The following is a 21520-nucleotide window of genomic DNA, read 5'->3' on the forward strand; positions in this document are numbered from 1 at the left end:
CTATTCTTCCTAGCGTGCATTTCTATTTTTGCATACTTGTTTTCTTTTATACGTTAGTTATTGCATACGTTTCTGCATACTTGTGTTACTTTGAATGCTGGGCAGTGTTACTTTTTATGCTACGTTTCATGTGATCATTTTTTTATTTTTGTTTGCTATTTGTCTCCGTGTTACTTGCTAATATTTGTATCTTTCATTTTGGTGGCGCATTTCGTGAGTGAAAAATGGGTTTTTACCCCCTACTGTCTGTTATTTGATTCCCGGTTCCTTGCTATTCTTTATAGCTTTCACTTTGTTGGCGCATTTCGTGTGTGAAAAATGAGTTTTTACCCCCTACTCTCTGCTATTTGTTTACCTGGTCCTTGTTATTCTTTATACCTTTCACTTTGTTGGCGCATTTTATGTGTGAAAATGCGTTCTTACCCCCTACTGTAATGCCCTCTAGGCGAAATGTAGGTATGTGAATAAAGAAATAAATAAATAAAATAAAAGGCACAAGCCGCCACGTGCAGTGAGTTTACACGCGCGTCACCGGTAACAAGGATTAACTACCGACCGTCTTCAGCGGCAAGGTCAAGAATGCAAGCGGGGCCCTTTACTGCATTTTGAGCACAGGCAGCTACCGCGAATGAAGCTACTGCATCGTGTAGCGCCAGGTCAATGCACGGCGTGTGAACTGTTAGCACTCTGCCGGTCGCCGGCACGCGTGGACCACTGGGCTCAATCTACGAAAATATGGCGGAGCGCCGCAATTTGTAAAAACATGAAAACAAGAAGATAGAGGCGACCGGCGGTGTGTGCCGTGCCCTCGGGGCAACCAAAAAATAGAAAAAAATAAAAAGAAGGAAACAATGAAAAGAGAAGAAAAGCAAAACATGACCGAAAAGGCAGGAAGGACGCGCGCACTCCGTGACCACTACCACTGGAGATCACAATGTGAATACAAGACACCCGAGGCATAAGCCACCACAGAAACCCAAATAAAATACTTCTGGGTATGAGTATGACATCTGGTGACATAACCAGGCAATGGGTACAATTTGGGTAATAATGAGGCGTGGTATGCTTGTTAAGTGCTGAGACAAGGAAATGAGAGAGAGAAAAAATCAAGAATAAAAGGGGGGGAAGGGAAGTTTTGGTTGGGGGTCGGGAGCGGACAAGACAATTATATTGACTGCAGAACATTGCGGTAGGTGGTTGGCGTTTCAATGCACAACCTTACACCTGGAGCAACAGTGTGCCTGTCCACCTCAGACCTTGCAATGCGCTGCGGGGAAGAGGCTGATGCACACGAACGGTTTAATGTAAACATAGCAAAAGTACAACAAAACTACAAGGTCTTGTATGTCCCGGGGTCACAATGTCTCAATGGTCATGCAGCGTACGAATTAGTCATCGTTCTATTACTCTCATTGAGACCCCCCTCCAGGGTATTAAATATTTATATAAGTAAGACTCACATTGTTCTCGCTTCCTACAGCTAGAAAAGCTGCTCTGTAGAACTGTGACTTCAATGTCATGGAAAGAGTGATTTTGCATCGCTTGGTGTATAGACGAGGGAAGGTTTACACAAGAACTTCGACCCATCTAGTCCTCAATCACCGCAATTTACCACGCTACCGGGAGCTGGCGTCCGCGACGTTGTGAACCTGTTGGACTTCGTATTACGAGGTCTGAAAGAACTAATCCTACACGTTGGGAAAAACGACGTAGCCAACACAAACGGCCAAGTCTCCAAGGAGAGATACGCCAATCTTCTCCACCACATTGCAAAGGAAAGACCTGATATCCAGACAACATTTGTAACTCTGCTGCTCCTACGGCCGCCCAACCGTCGACGGAACCCCCATGATTGGCGCGCTGCAGCTACATCCAACAGATAAGCCGACGCCTTCAACTGCCTCTTGGTTGAGTTGAGCGAAAACCATGAATTGGTCTTTTTGTTGGACCACTGCTTTCAACACTTCGCCCAAAAAATGGTGCTGTTAGCGAATGGCCTACACCCGAGTTTTGGTGGTGTGTCGGTTATGGCGTGGAACTTGTACAACTTCCTCCTAGAACTTCGACGGCCTATGTTTGTAGACTAGCAGGATTATGCGTCACCGTCACCAGGTCGTGAAACGCAACAGGAACCTACGCTTGCACAGGCCACACTACAAACTAAACCAAGTCGACATTCGGATTTGGACTGGCCCCCATTAACCCGTGTAACTGCCCTTAATCCAGCCAACGGTCCTCGCCCTCACCATTCCCTTGACGCAACGCTCGCTGGAGGTGCCACTGCCATTCCTGAGGGTCCAGCTCCACAACCGGAGGTACTTGCCTCACGCCGACCACGAAAGCAGAGTGCCAGCCCTGAAGCCCTTCGAGTGGACCCGACACCACGACCGGAATCACCTTTGCTACGCCTCCGACGACGAAAGTGTTCCTGCCCTGGCCCCACCACAGAGATCCGACGGGGGAATGAACGCACGTCACCCGAGTTATCGTCAACGAGCACCCACCAGACAACACCGCAGCAACCCCGGTCGAGGATAGCACCGCAAGCTCGCGCAGCGCTGCACACACTTTCCACGGGGGACCGTGAGGACGCTGTCAAAACCTCGGCTCCGAAGTAAAATCTTAGGAAATGCCCTGGATCGGCCCGCCGAGTGCAGACTGATTAATGTGTTGGCCCCGAGCCCCACCCGGCTTCCTCTTCTTCAGGTGACGCAACACTAAAATCAAAAGAATTGCTAACAGCCAGGAAAATTGTACACAAGCGCGTACGTCATAACCATCATGTTCGTACCCTTCAAACGTATAAGCTAGAAAGTATTGTACCCAAAGGGCTTCGTATTTCACTTCTCTTTCAATAAAGCACCTATGTAACGAGAATGTAAACAATTTAATGGAATACTAAATACCGCTTCTCTAGAATTACTCCAGGTCACAAAACAGCACTCTGAAAAAATGGTAACGTTACTTGTAGGAGAGGAGCGTTGAGTCTGGCAAGGTGCCTTACGTTCAGCGCCGGAACTCGAGGAGCTGAATTTGAGGCCAAAAAAACCCCAGAGGTGTCAAAACAAAGTTCAAAAAACGGGCACAGGATAACGTTCCGGGGCAAGGCCGGTCGTATGCGAGGGGCGTCAGACAACAACCGAGTCTGCCTCTTGTGGATGCGGGTGACCACGAGGAGGGTGTTGACAGCATGCTGGGGGAACCGGTGCTAGGGGTTGACTGTCGCGGCGGGGTCAGCAACATCGTTAATTTATTGAAGATTAAATTAGGCGCCACTGAGATATCTGTTCTGTCCCGCAGTCTCACATTTTGCCCGAGCAACGGAAAGTACTCAAAATAACACTCCTGAAAGATCTAGATAATTTTGCCCGTACTCTGCGTTTACGAGAGTACTTCTTCAATAAAAGTGATGGGGAAAACGCCAAACCTTCTTTCGCCGCCAAGCACCACTGGACCCCCCCTGCGCAAAGGGAGGAAAATCTCGACTTGTATATTCATGCGGTCCAGAGAGACGTTTTGCAGGCATACCAATCACGCCGAACCCGTCATGACACCTCAAAAAACGAACAGGATGCTCTGAATGGATTGCGTAACCGACAGGACATTGTAATCAAACCAGCTGAGAAGGGAAGTGGGATTGTAATTCTAGACGGAATGATTACGCCAAAGAAGGGGATCGGCAATTAAGCGACCGGAAATTCAATCAGCCCCTTCTCTCACACCCTACTAAAAGAACACCAAAAATTTTTAAATAACGTGCTTGAGCAACTTGTGGGGGCACGAGAAATTGATAGAAAACTTGCCACGGCACTAACATCGGCCCACCCAGTGGTTGGCCGTTTTTAAATGCTTCCAAAATTACACAAAATTGGAAATCTCGGCCGACCAATTATATCGGGAATATGCACCATCACAGAGCCAATTTCAAGTTATATAGATTACTTTATTTGCGATGTACCCCCTCAATTTCCATCATTCTTACGATTCACAAACCATTTTCTCCAAGAAATGAAGACTTTCCGGGCTACATAACGAGGCATCGTTCGCCGTTGGCGTCACTTGGCAGTAGCGACGATACCCGGAGCGACGACTGAGCACGCACTGCCTTTTTCCTGCCGCAGGTTAGTGGTTGATAGCAGTACTAGTGCACGTAAATCAACGATTTACTCGTACTGGTCGTCGTTCCTGCCGAGTGGCGCTTTCCGTGTTAATTGAAATTGCTTTGTGTGCCGCTGGTAGACGATGGCGAAAGAAATCACGAAATTGAAAGAGGAAATGAAAGCTTAAGTCAACAAATTGAAAGACGAACTTAAGCAAGAATTCAAGAGCTTCAAAGAATTTCTTGAACGCGATTTCAGAAATGAAATCAGAGAACTACGTCAGGAGCAACGAAACTTTGTTAAAAGCCTAGAGTTTGCTCATGGAACAATTGAGGAGCTTAAAACAAAGCTAAACACAGAGCAAGCAGCGAACGCTAAATACGTGAGCGAGCACGAAAAGCTACTGGAAAGACGCGCAAATCTAGAAAGGACAACTGCTGACCTCGAAAGTCGTCTGGTTCACTCTGAGCAGTACTCCAGAAACAAAAATCTGGAAATTGAAAGTGTGGTAAAGAAGGAAGGCGAAAGCGTAGCAGCGATTCTCTCTAAAATTGGATACGCAATCGAAGAGCCTATCGCCGAAACAGACATTGAAATCTGCCATCGTATACCCAGCCGTAACCCCGGTAAGAGCAGCATCATTTTTCAGTTTAAGTCTAGAGCGAAGCGTGACACAACCCTCAGAAAAGCAAAGAAAAAGAGGCTCACAAATGAAGACATCGGGCTAGATAACACGACACCGGTATATGTGAACGAGCATTTGTGTCCAGCAGTGAAGTTGTTGCTCGGAATGGCAGTCAAAAGAAAACATGACAATAACTGGAAGTCTGTGTGGACGTATAATGGAAAAGTTTTCGCAAAGCAGACTGAAGGTTCTGATGCTGTGCGCATTTCTTGTGAAGCAGACCTTGCAAAGATAAGCTCGGCTCCGCGTGCTATTACGCCGCCAGCAGATTAACTGGCTCTAGAGTAGTGCTGTTGATGATACACTGGATTCTCAGCGATGAATTACCTTGTATTTGTTTTGCCTCATTCTGTTCATTTTCCATGCAAACCACAAAACTCTGTTTTGCATATTAACGCTCGTTCCGCGTGTAATAAAAAAGACCACATAGTATATTTTCTTAGCGAATTTACCTCCCAGTTTAATATAATCATGCTAGCAGAAACATGGTATAATAATTATAGAAATATGCTGCGTCTTAGTGACCATAGCAATTACTTTATAAACGGGCCGAACAAACGTGGAGGCGGCGTAGCTGTATATGTGAAAGGACGCTACTCTTATGATATAGTTCCAGAATTCTCTGTTATTACCACTGATTTTGAAATTTTGACTTTGAAATACAATTTAGACGTTCTATCTGTCGTATATAAGCCCCCGAATGGAAACTCGTCCCAATTTATTCAATTCTTTGAGAGGTTTTTGGAATATGTCAACAAAAACAAATTCCGCCTAATTTGTGGAGGTGATTTCAATATAAACATTTTAGAAGATTGCGATGTAACCAATGACTTTATGAGCACTATTCACTCTAACGGCTTCACAAATTTGATTACCACACCAACACGTGTTACCACTTATACTTCCTCTTGTCTTGACCTATTAATAACCAATATCGACAACTTTGTCTCGCAAGCTGGTACAATAGTTTCTGACGTAAGTGACCACTGTCCTGTGTTCATGTCATATAATCTATAATCCCATAATTCCAAAGATCGCGATGAACCATTTACTATGTAGTATGTATCTAACGAAGCCTTGGAATCATTTAAAAATGACATTAGTTCACATGATTGGTCTCCGTTGTTTAATATCACAGATGCAAATATCGCTTACGGTGAATTCATCAAAGCCTTTGAACAAATATATGCTACGTACTTTCCTCTCACAACCATTAAACTGTCAAAAAAAATAAGAAAACCGTGGATCACGGCTCTGCATGCCAAGATGATAAAAAAGAAAAACAAGCTTAAACATACATTTCTGTGCACGCGATCACTAGAAGTGCTGACAATGTTTTAAAAAACGAGGAACAAATTGAATGCCGAGCTCAAGCGGTCCAAGATAACATATTATCAGCGAGTGTTTGGCGATGTTGGTGGCAAGCAACCCGGAGCGGTTTGGAAGGTTATAAATGATGTACTCGGCCGTGGAAAGAAAAACGTGGCGCCTGAAAAGATAATTCACAATGGCTGTGAACTCTCCGGTGGGGCACTTGCCGATCATTTCAACAATCATTTAGTGAACGCTAACATCTCTGTCAGCGGATCATCGAGTGGGCTAACTTCTGCTAACGCTTGTGTCGATACCATATTTTTAAATCCCGTTGATGAACAAGAAATATTCAGCACATTTATGAATTTAAAGAACAGCAAATCTCTAGATAATATTAACATGCAAATAAAACAACTTAAGTATGTTTTGCCAGTAATTGTACCTGCACTTACTCACATATTCAATTTGGTTTTTGAATCTGGCATATTTCCTAACGAGATGAAGAAAAGTAGAGTAACTCTAATATTTAGAGGGGGAGATAAAAATAATGTTAACAATTGTAGACCGATATCAGTATTGCCTGTCTTCTCAAAGGGATTAGGAAAAGTAATTTTTTTTCGGATATCACAATTCTTTGATTCCAACAATATTCTATCTGACGCTCAATTCGGTTTTCGAAAGGGCAGGTCAACAGAAACAGCCTTACTAACAATTAAAGAATACATATTACAAAATATTGAAAAGAATATGTTTACTCTAGGTCTTTTTATTGAATTTAGTAGGGCTTTTGACTGTCTTAACCATTATTTTCTGGCACGTAAATTGTACTGGTGTGGCATTCGCGGTAAGCCTCTATCTCTTCTCCAATCATATTTACAGAACAGGAGTCAATCAGTATATATTAACAACCACAAGTCCAGCCTTCTGCCCATAACGAATGGCGTGCCCCAAGGAAGCGTGTTGGGTCCTTTGCTTTTTAATGTATATATAAATGACCTTGTGCATAATGATTCAGTTGCAAAATTTGTGATATATGCAGACGACAGCACAATACTTATTCCTGGTTCCGATTCAATTACTGTAACAAAAAAATGCAACGAAATTCTCAGTAAGCTACAAACTTGGTCAAGGTCCCACTTTCTTAGAATAAATCCATTAAAAACAAAAGTAATTATATTTAGATCAAAAAATAGAGTTGTCGGACTTCACGAAAGTATTAAATATGCCGAACAGGATATTGAAATAGTGAACGAACATAAAATCCTTGGTGTCACATTCTCTTCTCACCCTAATTGGGACACGTATGTAAAAAATACATGTAGTAAGCTCTCTCTTGTAGCCGGAGTGTTGTCACGCTGTCGACAGTTACTCCCTCTGAAAGCGAAACTGCAAGTCTACTACGCGCTTTTTCATTCTGTGGTCAATTACTGTAGTTTAGTTTGGTTAACACCTAGTAAAGGTAACTTAGAAAAGGTACTTAAGTTACAAAAAAAAGTTCTCCGTTATATTGCAAACCTTGATTATCTCTCTCCAACGCATGCTACTTTTTTACAACAAAACATTATCAGAGTTGAATATATATATGATTTCCGTATTCTTCACTCCTTTTATTTCTCGCATTGTTCCTTTAGATATTTTTTGATGAGTCTTTCTGTATTAACATCTAAAGTAAACGCTTTAAACACACGAAGCAGTGAGCCCTGGTTTCTTCCGAAATTTCGCAATAATTACAAACTGCAGTCATTGCAACTTAACCTCCCATCTCTACTCAATAAATATCAATGCACTTCTAAGTTCTCAAAACAGGAACTAAGAACGTTTTTTTGTTTGTAAACAATAAATATTTGTTGGTACTGTATTTTTCTTTAAGTAGCTGTATTTTGTATTCTCCTCTTTACTGTTTTTGTATTTCATTGTATTTGTGGATGGTGATTTTCAAAATTGTGACATGACCTATGATATTGTTTTTTTTCTCAATGTACCACTGTAAAACGTATTCCTTGGAGCTCTTTTTAAAATTGCATGCTTGTATTGTATTTGTATACCGCTTTTGTTGTACTTCCAATGTATTGCGACCATGTTTTGTTTTTTAGTGTGGAATCGTGATGCCTTGGTTAGGGTTCTCGGGCCCAGTCAAGCTGTTCATAGTCAGCTTTTAGCCCGTGAACCCTTCCAGAATGTTGTTTTTTCTGGAAAAATAAAAATTCAATTGAATTGAATTGAATTGAACGCCAGCCGGATGCGGAGGGTCCTTGTCAAACCGCAGTACTCCCCGGCCCTGGTTGACGATGCCACATCTAGGGCTGCAAGTTTAAATCGTAACACACTGCTACAGGGGTCACACGTGAATACTGGGATTAATTCCCGAGCTAATTTAGTCTTAACTTTTACTAGTAGGCCGCCAAACGTGAATCAAATTTTAAAAAAGCACTTCAACATAATCCAGCAGAGCGCGCGACTTTTTAAGATTTTCAGTGAACCTCCGCGTATAGTACACAGGCGCGCAAAAAGCACAGGGGACTATCTTGTCCACACCACAGACAGGAACACCAAGCAATTAGGGTGACAGCTGTGTGGCAAAAATAGATGTTTAGTGTGTAAACACATGCCAACCACGAGTGTAGCAAGCAGCACGCATTCGGACTTCCGATATTCTGTACATGGATCGTTTGATTGCGACTTATTCAATTTGGTTCACCTATTGGAGTGTGTCGGATGTAATATGCAGTATATAGGACAGACTGATGGACCTTTTCGAATGAGGTTGAACAATCACCGCTATCACACTAAGGCACTCCTAAACCTCCCTTCGTCCACACACCCAGAGATGCACAATCGCTCTTTCGATGGCAATAATGTCACACTTCTACAGAGCAGCATTTCTAGCTCTAGGGAGCGAGAACAATGTGAGAATTACTGAATCTAAAAATTTAATACCCCGAAGGGTGTCTAATGAGAGTCCTGGAATTATGACTGTAATTGGTACGCTGCATGACCATTGAGACATTGTGACCCCGGGACATAGGAGACCTTGTAGTATTGTAGTCTTTTTGCTATGCTTACATTAAGCCCTCCGTGTGCATCGGAAATTCCCACACAGGGCATTGCACAGTCTCAGGTGCACAGGCAGCCTGTTGCTTTAGGTGTGAGGTTGTGCATTGAAACGCCAACCACCTACCAGTATGTTCCGTGGTCACTAAAGTGTCTCCTTCGCTCCCGACCCCCTACCAACACTTTCCTTCCCGCCTCCGCTATTTTTATTTTTATTTCTCTCTCATTTCCTCCTCTCCGCGCTTAGCAAGCACAACACGACTTACTAATAGCCAGATTGTACCCCTTGCCTCTTGATGTCACCAGATGTCATACTTATTTTATTCTTGGGAAATTTGAAATCGATTATTAAAGCTTTCGGTTTCAACCCAGCGTGTAAGAAGTATTTTATTTTGGTGTCTGTTGCGGCTTTTGCCTCGCGTGTCGTGTATTCACATTCTGATCCCCAATGGTAGTGGTCACGGAGTGCGCGAGTCCTTCCTGTCTTTTCGCTCATGTTTTGGTTTTCTTCTCTTTTCATTGTTTCCTTCTTTTTTCTATTTTTTCTTGCCCCGGAGGCACAGCACACACCGACGGTCGCCTCTCTTCTTGTTTTCATGTTTTTACAAATTGCGGTGCTCCGCCATATTTTCGGAGAATAAGCCCAGGGGTCCACGATTGCCGGCGACCGGCAGAGTGCTAACAGTTCACACGCCGTGCATTGACCTGGCGCTACACGATGCAACGCCGTGTGCAGAGGAAGGCGTAGGCAAGGTAGGGGACGCCTCAAATAAGCTCCCTCATTGGCTTTTGTAGGACCTCCCAAATTCCCGGAAGCTGCCTGTGCTCAAAATACAGTAAAGGGCCCCGCTTGCATTCTTGACCTTGCCGGTGAAGACCGTCGTTAGTTAATCCTTATTACCGGTGACGCGCATGTAAACTCACTTCCCCGTGACGGCGTGTGCTATGTTGTTTTTCCGCTTGGATACACCGGATGTTTTTTCGGTCTTTCGCCATCCATTAACTTCTCGCATTTCCTGTCATCCTCACCACTCGCGTTCTTGTAGTATGTTTTTTCTTGCTCCCACCTCCTTCTTTCGTTTTTAGATGCAAAGCATCTCTTGCTCTCGGCTCCGCCGTCCGTCGTTCGTCGTCCGTCCATCCACCGGCCCAAGAAGACACCGGCAACAATTCCGCTCAAGGAGCCGTTTACGGAGAAGCGTGCTCGTCTCGTGCCGGCCCAAGAAGACACCGCCAACACTGTCGCTCCAGCATCTTATGGTCGGGGCAATGTCCCTCTCTTGTTGTAGCGCCGTACGCACCCTCAATGCGAATGCTCGGCTCATCTCGGGCCGGCCCAGAAGACACCGGTAACACTGCCGCTCCAGGAGACAACAAAGGGTAAGACACCACCAGGCGTTCAGCAAGCCGAGCATGCGCAGTGGGGGTGTGGACGGCGCAACAACGATAAGGGAGGGACATAGCCCCGTCGCATCTAATAAAATTATACAATTTTCTAGCAGGGGAACCCTGAGTAGTTTGCGAAACAGACATGGGCTCAATGCAATTTCCCATTCCGTAGTACATTTACGTGAAAATTGTGGTAGTTACCATGAAAACCACACTGTACATATAACGGTAGCTACGTATCTCAACCTAAGGGAAACGACGAACTGAAAACTAATGGGTACTTGAATCAACCCCATGGCTGCTTTGCATACTACTTAGGGTTCACCTACGGGAAGATGGTGTAATTTTTAGATGCAAAGCATCGCTTGCCCGAGGCTATGTCCGGCGTCCGTCCGTTGTCCGCACCTCTTCCCCTACCCTATAAAAAAACAGAGTTAGTGATCCTGGTTTTGATCCCATGACTCTCTGGCGCAACGGGAGGTACGCGGCGCTCTTCCCACTGCGCTACAAAACCGAGACAGGAGCAAGTGCTACGAACACGCCTTATGTCCTTGACTCATTCAAACTACGCCAAGAAGCTACTGATACAGCGAAGGCACAGAAAGCTAAACGTCAACGGAAACGACCAACTGAAAACTTTAGAGGATGATGTTAGCGTCTCTTGCTCGGGGGATGTCCCGCGTCCGTGCCCCGTCCTCAGCGCCTTTGATGATGATTGTGGCTGGTTGCGCCTATAGCCTGGCCAACCAAAGAATCCACCACGAGATAGCTTCGCGTGCAAACACCGTCGTCATCTTCCCGTAGGAGAACCGCTGAAGACGACGAAGTAGAAGAAGACAAAGCTGCGTGTACGTTGCTCTCACCCCGTCCGCAGCGCTTCTGATTATGATTTTGGGAGGATGCCCCAAGGGATTGGCCAACCTAAGAATTCATCACGAGATAGCTTCGCGTTCAACCACCGTCGTCATCTTCCCGTAGGGGTACCGCTGTAGAAGAAGGAGAAGAAGACAAAGCTGCGAAGACGAGGGCGTGTACGTTGCTCTCAGCCGGTGCAGCAACGTCAACAACCTTTACCTCACCAACGCTGACGGAGACTGACGATTCTTGCACAGAGACGACAACATCGATAAGAACATGATGGACGAGTTTCGACGCCTCGAGCAACACCACCTACTCACCGTAACACAACAGTACTTGCGTGCCTTTGACGCCGGTGTGGACACGGAAGTGGAATTCCCTCTGGCGCTAATAAACACCAGATCACTCAACATAACAGCCACACAATAGAACCACAAAAAACCCCCATGATGCTTCGCATCCTCATCAGGGTTCCCCGCGGGAAGATGGTGCTATTTTTTTGTTTGTTTGTTTGATTTGTTTCTTTTTTATTTGCCTTTGGCAAATAAGCTCTGTATGGTGGGTGTGGTCATTTGTGTGTTTGTTTCTGGTGTGGCTTGTGTTTCGGGACGCCGCCCCCACCCTGAGTCCGTAGGATTGTTTCACAAAGTTTGCATTCCTCAGGAAGACCTTTCTCAGGTCGTTACGTTGAAAATAAAGTCTCCGAAGAGCGTACTTTTACTTTGTGCGAACTCCTGCAGCAAATAAGGAATCTACTTCACGACTATATATATATATATATATATATATTGTCCCGAAGCCAAAGACGACGCAGTTGTCTTGAAGGAGAAACAAGTTTATTGGAGCGAACTTGTGCTCCCCTAACAACTCAACAGAATACAGAGGCGGCGAAGCAGCGGTCAACAAAGTGACTTGCGTCGGCGAGCGTCGCAGAATCGAATGCCGAGGAGTCTACTCTCTAGGCTTTTTATCTTTCGGCACGAGTGTTTCTGGGACCGTCGATTCACATCCAGAACATTGTAGATCACAAACGATTATTCTGGGCTAGCGACGTTAGGGCGAAAAAGTTTGCTTATCGGAATGTGATAGCCAGTGCGGCATAAAAATAAAGAATGGAAGACGCATTTTGCTTGGAACGCAGATAACACAGCCGGGCGTGGCTCGGCAGTAAAAACAAACAATAAATAAGCTAGATTATACATGGTTCGCGGCATTACCCCCCCCCCCCTCTAAGAGTGCATCGACCCGATGCTAAAATAAAAGCCAGTCCGAACAACCAAAAACAACAACAACCACAACAAAAGTCCGTCATCTTGCATAGTAAGGTTTCAAACGCACCACGTGGACGACTTCGGGGGGCGTGCGTCGTCGTGATTTTCCGGAATCACCATCGGGGATCACCTCGTAGGTAAGTTGGCCGACACGTCGTATAATTTGGTGGGTCCGAAATATCGTCGCAGAAGCTTCTCACTGAGTCGGATGGGAGTCCAAACCCAAACACGGTCGCCTGGGTGGTACTCGGCGTCTCGGCGTCGGAGGTTGTAGCGCCTGGCATCCATGAGCTGCTGGCGGATTGTACGAACTCGAACCAGCTGGCGGGCCTCTTCCGCACCCTGAAGGTATCCTTGGACGTCGGTGTTGAGGTCGTCGTCATCTACGTGCGGAAGCATGGCGTCGAGCATCGTAGTTGGCGGCCTTCCGTAGACAAGATCGAACGGCGTCAGCTGCGTCGTCTCATGGATAGCCGTCTTGTACACGAACGTGACATACGGGAGCACTTCGTCCCAAGTCTTATGTTCAAAATTAACGTACATTGACAGCATATCTGTGATTGTCTTGTTCCGACGTTCCATTAGACCGCTCGTTTGGGGGTGATACGCCGTCGTTCTTCTGTGATCCGTGTTGCTGTAGCGTAATAATCCTTTCATCAGCTCCGCAGTAAAGGCCGTTCCGCGGTCCGTGATTAGGACTTCCTGGGCTCTATGTCGCAGCACAACTTGGCTTATGAAGAACTTTGCGACTTCCTGTGCAGTGCCCCTCGGAAGAGCGGCGGTCTCTTCGTAGTGCGTCATGTAGTCTGTCGCCACGACAATCCACTTGTTCTGTGATTGTGACGTAGGGAATGGGCCTAGAAGATACATTCTAATCTGTTGCAGGAGCCTCGACGGGACGGCGATCGGTTGCAGAAAGCCGGCGGGTCTTGTCGGCGGCGTTTTTCGTCGCTGGCAGTCACGGCAACTCCGAACGTATTGGGTGACGTCGGATGTAAGGCGGGGCCAGAAGTACTTCGCCTTGATTTTTGCAATAGTGCGAGCTGTGCCGAGATGTCCGGAAGACAGGTCGTCGTGGCACGCTTCCAAAATTTTGTCACAGAGCTCTGCAGGGATGACAAGTAGGTAATGCGTTCTCGTTCCGGGGCTGAAAGTCTTCTTCACGAGGACGGAGTTTTTGAGGCTGAATGCTGGCAAGTTCCGCTTGAACGCCCTAGGCACGGCGACATTTCGTCCTTCGAGGTAGTCGATCATGACGCGCAAGTCGGGGTCGGCACGCTGCTGGGCGGCTAGGTCGCTCTCCGTAACGACTCTGAAGAACGCGCTGTCTTCATCGGAGTCTAGTGGTGGCGGGTCGACGGGGGCGCGGGACAGGCAGTCGGCGCCGGAGTGTTTCCTTCCGGATTTGTAGACGATTGTAATGTCGAACTCTTGCAGGCGCAAGCTCCACCGCCCAAGACGGCCAGAGGGGTCCTTCAAATTGGCGAGCCAACACAGGGCACGGTGGTCTGTGACAACCTTGAATGGTCTACCATATACGTATGGGCGAAATTTTGAAATGGCCCATATAATTGCGAGGCACTCTTTTTCAGAGGCTGAGTAATTCTTCTCCTCCTTCGACAGACCACGGCTGGCAAAGGCGATTACTTTTTCGCTACCGCTTTGCCTGCTTTTGGACGAGAACGGCACCCAAGCCTACATCGCTGGCGTCGGTGTGCATTTCTGTTTCGGCGTTTTCGTCGAAATGAGCGAGCACGGGAGGGCTTTGCAGGCATTTTTTCAGCTCGCAGAATGCCTCTTCTAGGTTGTTTTCCCAGCTAAAAGGCGTGCTATCTTTCGTCAACCGTGTGAGTGGCTCTGCAATGCGGGCGATGTTTGCGACGAAGCGCCGGTAGTATGCGCACACTCCGAGAAATCTTCGCACGCCCTTCTTGTCCTGAGGCCTTGGTAAGTTCGCAATGGCCGAAGTTTTTGCCGGGTCAGGTAGGACTCCCGCGGCGTTGAAGACGTGGCCCAAGAACTTCAGCTCCTCATACGCGAAACGACACTTTTAAAGGCTTCAGCGTTAACCCCGATGTACGAATGGCCTGGAGTACATACTCCAACCTTGCAAGGTGTTCGTCGAAATTCCGGGCGAATACCACAACGTCGTCGAGGTATACGAGGCAAGTGTGCCACTTCAGGCCAGCTAGCACAGTGTCCATGACTCTTTGAAACGTTGCTGGCGCCGTGCACAGCCCAAAAGGCATCAACTTGAACTCGTATAGGCCGTCCGGGGTTATAAACGCAATCTTCTCTCGGTCTCTCGCGTCCACTTCAATTTGCCAGTAGCCGATCTTCAAATCTGCCGATGAGAAGTACTTGGCATGGCAGAGGTTATCAAGGGCGTCGTCGATTCGTGGCAGGGGATACACGTCCTTTTTGGTGATTTTGTTTATTCGCCGGTAGTGAACGCGCAACCTTAATGTGCCGTCTTTTTTCTTTACGAGTACGACCGGTGCAGCCCAGGGGCTTTTCGATGGCTGTTTATTGTCGTCGCTGAGCATGTCGTCGACTTGAGTCCGGATGGCTTCCCGTTCGTGGGAAGAGACGCGGTATGGTGACTGTCGGGTAGGTCGGGCTCCATCTTCAGTTATAATACTGTGCTTCGCTAGGGGTGTCTGACGTAATTTTGAACTCGACGAAACACACTCGCTGTAGCGACGCAGCAAAGCCAATAATTTGTTCCGTTGTTCTTGCGGTAGCGCCGGATTCACGTCGAAGGGCTGCGGAAGCTTGAAGGTGTCATCGGGTGTGCGTTCAAAGTGGGCGACCGCGATAACGTCACTTGCTTCTTGTGTTTCTTCGAGGAACGCAATTGCAGCTCCCTTGTTTAAATGCTGGCACTCTTCGGTGAAATTAGTGACGAAAACGTGAGATTGGCGTTGCTTAAAGCCCGCAATGCCTCTTGCAACGGAGACACCGCGGTCGAGAAGCAACCTTCGATCACTCTCTACGATAGCGTCAATGTCAGAAGCAGCAACCTCAGAGTAGACGGCGATCATCAAGCTTGCGCGGGGTGGCAGGGTTATGTGATCGTCGGCGATCATGACAGCAGCAGGGTGATCGGGGTTCGGCTGCGGCGTCGTGGAGCGATCGGACGAAAAGTTATCGACTTGGTCTGCAAATCAATTATTGCGCCGTTGTTCGTCAAAACGTCCATTCCGAGAATTATGTCGCGGGAGCAGTTAGGCAAAATAACGAACTCAGCAGGTTACGTGGTGCCGCCTATGGTGACGCGTGATGTGCACGTTCCACTTGGCGTTACGAGATGGCCTCCTGCTGTGCGTATATGCGGATCGTCCCGTGTGGTCGTAACGTTCTTCATCTTCGACGTGAATGAGCCGCTCATTACCGAGTAGTCGGCTCCCGTGTCGATTAGGGCGACTACCTCAAAGCCGTCGATGGACAACTGGACGTCGGACGCCGCTTTCCTAGAGTTTCTGGTGCGTCGGGGCGTTGTATCTCGGCTTGTGCGTGTTGACGATCGGGCACCATGCGTCGTCATTCTCGTCATCTTCTCAGAGGCAGGGTCTGTCGTTTCGGGTACGCGTCGCGTCGTGTCGTCGTCGGGTTCGCGAGTCACGTCCGGGTTAGATCGATTCGTTGGGCTGCAGGTACGGTGTCCGGTGCGGCCATGCGACGTTGTAGGGTTTTCGTTTTTTCGCCGTTCTGCAACTTCACCTCCAGAAGTTGCTGCTTTTAGTTTCCCCCGCGTAGCTGGGGAACCTTCCACGTGAGAAATCAGCGGTGTTACGGCGGTTTGGCGACTGGTACTGGTAGGGCGACGGCGAACGGTTGAAGCGGGCAGGTCCTCGGTTCGTGTTGGACAGGTATTCGTCGATCTCAGTAGGGCGCTGGCCGGGTCGGGGGCGCGGTGCGTCGACGGAGAATCCTCGCAGACCGAGCCTCTTGTATGGGCAGCGACGTTAGATGTGGTCGGCCTCTCCGCAAAGGTAGCACAGCGGACGATTATCGGGCGTTCTCCACACCTCGGTCTTCCTTGGCGTCTGGTATTGGTCTACAGGGCGTCGGGCGGGCGGCACTGGACGGCGGTATGGCTGGGCCTCTTGACGAGGGGTTGGAGCAGGGCGGGGTTGACGAATAGCTGCGGAGTAGGTCATTGCCTGGGGCTGACGGGGTGCTTCTGAAGTCATAGAAGTTCCCAGCGCCTGTTGAACCTCTTCACGGATGACGTCAGTCAGAGAAGCCACTTGAGGTTGCGGCGTTGTTGGAAAAACCTTCTGAAGCTCATCCTTGACTACTGCTCGAATGGTCTCGCGCAATGTATCGGAGCTTCCAATTGCGGCACCGATGGTCTCCGAGAACAGCGCGTTGACAGGGCGGTCGTACTGCCTCGTTCGAATTTCCAGCGTCTTCTCCATCGCGGCCGCCTCAGACGCGAATTCCTCCACTGTCTTCGGAGGGTTACGGACTAGACAAGCAAAAAGCTCTTGCTTCACCGCTCGCATTAGAAACCTGAGCTTCTTTTCTTCGGTCATTTCAGGACCCCTTCGTTGGGGTGCTGCGTTCGAGTTTCAAGCAAAAGTGCAGCTCGCTCTTGTCTCCCCACACTAGTGAAGGTCTTAAGGAACTCTCTTTTGAATTGAGTCCAGTCGGTCAAAGAACTCACATGGTTCTCGAACTTAGTTCGAGCAGCATCTTCTAAGTAAAAGAAGACATGGCGGAAAGTTTCTTCGTCGTCCCACCTGTTTAAGATGCGGACGCGCTCCAGCTTCTCCAACTATTCTTCGGGGTCTTCAGCGAGGGCTCCCCGGAACGATGGCGGTTCCCGGGGCTGCTGCAGGACGATTGGCGACGTTGTTTCTTGCACCATGGTGTTGGTTGCAGCGTTCGTTCTCTTGGGCCCTTCTGGCATGAGACCCAACTCGGGTAGCACTCCTTGCAGTCGGCGGCTTTCTCTGGTTGGGCTGGCTTGGCGGTTTCCAGATGTCGTAGAGAGCATAAAGGGTGAGTACACAGTACCTCTACCAGATGTCACGAAGCCAAGGACGACGCAGTTGTCTTGAAGGAGAAACAAGTTTATTGGAGCGAACTTGTGCTCCCCTAACAACTCAAAAGAATACAGAGGCGGCGAAGCAGCGGTCAACAAAGTTACTTGCGTCGGCGAGCGTCGCAGAATCGAATGCCGAGGCGTCTGCTCTGCAGGATTTTTATCTTTCGGCGCGAGTGTTTCTGGAACCGTCGATTCACATCCAGAACGTTGTAGATCACAGACGATTATTCTTTGCTAGCGACGTTAGGACGAAACAGTTTGCTTATCTGAATGTGATAGCCAGTGCGGCATAAAAATAAAGAATGGAAGACGCGCTTTGCATGGAACGCAGATGACACAGCCGGGCGTGGCCCGGCAGTAAAAACAAACAATAAATAAGCAAGACCATACATGGTGCGCGGCAATATATATATATATATATATATACATATATATATATATATATATATATATATATATATATATATATATATATATATATATATATATATATATATATATATATATATATATTTACATATATATATATATTTACATATATATATATATATATATATATATATATTAGTTTAGATGGAGGACTTCATATGGTAGTCACAGAGGAATTTAAACGTCTGATGAAAAAGAGCCCGCCGCATTGTGCGACTCTTGCGATGAAGCAGTGCAACTGACGAAAGATATCGAAGTAAAAGAATTGACAAAGACCAACCAGGACCTTAAAAAGGAAAATCGCAGGCTTGCGCAGAGAGTGGATGAAATAGAACAGTACTGGTTGACAAACAACCTTCAGATAAAGGGTGTTCCAGTTGACGCACACGATCATCAGGCTGTTTTGAAAATAACAGAAATTATCGGCGAGGCAATCACCCCAAGTGATAGCGACGTATGTCACTGGGTGCCTACTGCCAAGGAAAATGTATCTAACATAGTTGTGCGCTTCATGCGCCGACAAAAACTGAACTCTGTGCTAGCGAAAGCTAAACAGCAGCGTATTAAGACTCAAACATTACGGTTTGGAGGAGAGGCATAGTTTCGTCAATGAGCACTTGACTCGCCAAAACAAGCAATTGCTCGGTGCAGCAATGCAAACAAAAAAGAAGTCGGCTGGGTATACGTGTAGGTAAAAGAAGGTAAAATCCTTGCACGATAGCAAGATAAATCGCGAGTGCTTCAAGTTACCAGGCTCAATGACCTCGATAAGATGACTGCAAAAGCTGGCATGTCTTAATTTTGTTGTGACACAACATGTTTTGATCGGAACGTCGACAACATGGTAAAGGAGCTTCACAATCTGAAAGATATTCAGCTTGCCGATTCCTGCTCTTTCCTCCACAAAAATGCGCGTTCTTTGGAAATCAAACATGATGGCTTAGAAACTTGATATTCTTCCATCGGTGTTTATTTTGATGCCATCATGGTGTCGAAAACATGGTACACCGAACATTACATGCTTTTGCACTTCCATACTATGAAGCATTTGTTCTCAGTCGTTGAAAGCGCCGAGGTGGTGGCCTACTATTACTGGTAAAAAACTTCTACAGCATGACTATCATTCAACAGTTTTCAGTTTCTCATGCTGCCTACGAAATAGTAACGGTAGGGATAATTCCAAATTTTTTTTGTTGTTTACCGTCCACCAAACACAATTTTTTATGACTTCTTGAGCTGTCTTCAAGCCCTTTTTGATTTTGCGTCAGTTAATAAATATTCACTCTTCATAGGGGGGATTTTAACACTTATATGCTACGAAGCACCCAACAAAGGAGTGAATTATTGTCATTGTTTAAGTCGTACGCTTCGTAAACATTATTACTGAGGCAACACGTGTTACGCCGCTTTCTGCGAATCTAATAGATTTGTTCATAGTGCCTGCTGATTAGCACGTTGTGGAAAGCGGTTGTCTCGCCTCGAACATGCGCGAACACCTTCGCATATTCGCCTTTGTTCACGATAATTATAATCTTAGGCCACAAACAAATCTGCAAACACGTTTTCAGCGCATTACAGAGCCATCCCTTAACAGTGTTCGTAACGAAATAGAAAATTACAACTGGAACGACGTGCTTTCAAAACCAGATGCCAACTCAATGTACTATGCCTTCGTCTTTGATATAGTTGACATAAATAACCAGAATTTTTTGTCTACAATTGCCAGGTAACCAGAATAAAAAATCGCGAAAGCCATAGATAACCTATTACCTTCTTATGAAAATAAAAAAAACGGTTATACCAGGAGTTCATCAGTACAAGGGATACTGAAAAGCTGTGGATCTATAAACCCTTTTGTATTAAAATAATCGTGAATCTTAAAGTCGCCGCAGAAGTTTATTTTGCGGCATTTTTTGGTGATCCCTCTCTTAACAGCAATCGCCAATGGAAAAGTAATAACTTTGTTTTGCATTAAAATGGGCAGTCAGATGTTTACTGACTTATTATAAATAACCGCAATATTAGTGGTACCGATGTTTCTGACTTGTTCAATACGCATGTTGCATCAGTGGTGGGTTGGGTCAAACTTGCACATGTGTCTCGTTACATATAACTAACCGTTTCACTGGAAGTATGGTATTCTTCGCGACGACTGATTTAGACGCGAATAATACATTTCGGAGCCTTAGGAACCAAAACCGTGAGACCCGAACGACATGCAAACTGGACCCTTTAATTATGTAATAGACCTCATAGCTCCTGTGTTGACAGCTTTATATAATTTAGCACTAGAGAGTGGGTGTTTAATGGCGCAAATGCAAGCAGCAAAAGTTACTGCCATTTACAAAGGTGCTTTCAGAAATGACCTAAACAACTTTAAACCAATCTCTATACTGCCTTTCCTGTCGAAGGGCATAGCAAATATTATGCACGCGCGACCTTACGAATTTCATAACACTCACTGGTTGCCCACGCCCTGTATGGGTTTTTAAAAGGTAAGTCAACTAAGTAGGCACTTTTAACACAGAAAGAATATATTATCAACCAACTTGGAGAGAAAAATACTGTTTTGGATCTGTACATTGATTTTTCAAAAGTGTTAGATAGTTATAATCATACTATTTTGTGCCTAAACTCAAGCAATAGGGTGTGTGTGGTGATCGTAACGATCTCTTGTGTTCATATTTGCAACATCATTCCCAGTATGTCTCCCACTACAATGCAGAGACCCAAATACGAAGCATAACTTGTGGTGTTCCCCAAGGCAGCATTCTGGGGCCGCTATTGTTTATTGGCTAGATAAGTGAAATTTTTCAAATTTCTGAAGACGTGCGATGGATTCGTTATGCAGCTAATACAACCATTCTACTCAGCGGCAGACATTCCCGGCATCTAAATAATTCAGCAAATGGTATCATGAAGCTCCCGAAGGAATGGTGTGATGCAAACTTTCTGCGACTAAGAAAACCCTCGCCATTCTTTTTCGTAAAAGAAATACTACTTTAGCCAACTTACCGAACTAAGTATAGATAGCAATGAAATTAAAATATAAATCACATAAAAACACTCGGAGTAATATCTTCTGAACATTTCAGCTGGGAGCAGCACATTGAACGAATTTATAGTAAACTAAATAAAATTACAGGATTAATGAATCGACGTCGTCCTTTCCTATCATGTTCAGGAAAACGCATAATACACAATGGACTGTTCTTATCTACCATTAATTATGGCCCCATCGTATGGGCAACAACATCAAATGCTGATATGAATAAATTATGTGTATGCAAAAAGTGTGCAATGCGTATAATAGCGCAAGCTCTAGCCAGGTCTCATAAAATCCCATATTTTACGCAGTTTGAAATAT

The sequence above is a fragment of the Haemaphysalis longicornis genome, unplaced genomic scaffold (genome assembly GCF_048455015.1).
Source record: "Haemaphysalis longicornis isolate Haplotype H1 unplaced genomic scaffold, Haemaphysalis longicornis Haplotype H1 scaffold_13, whole genome shotgun sequence".
Classification (NCBI taxonomy): Eukaryota; Metazoa; Arthropoda; class Arachnida; order Ixodida; family Ixodidae; genus Haemaphysalis; species Haemaphysalis longicornis.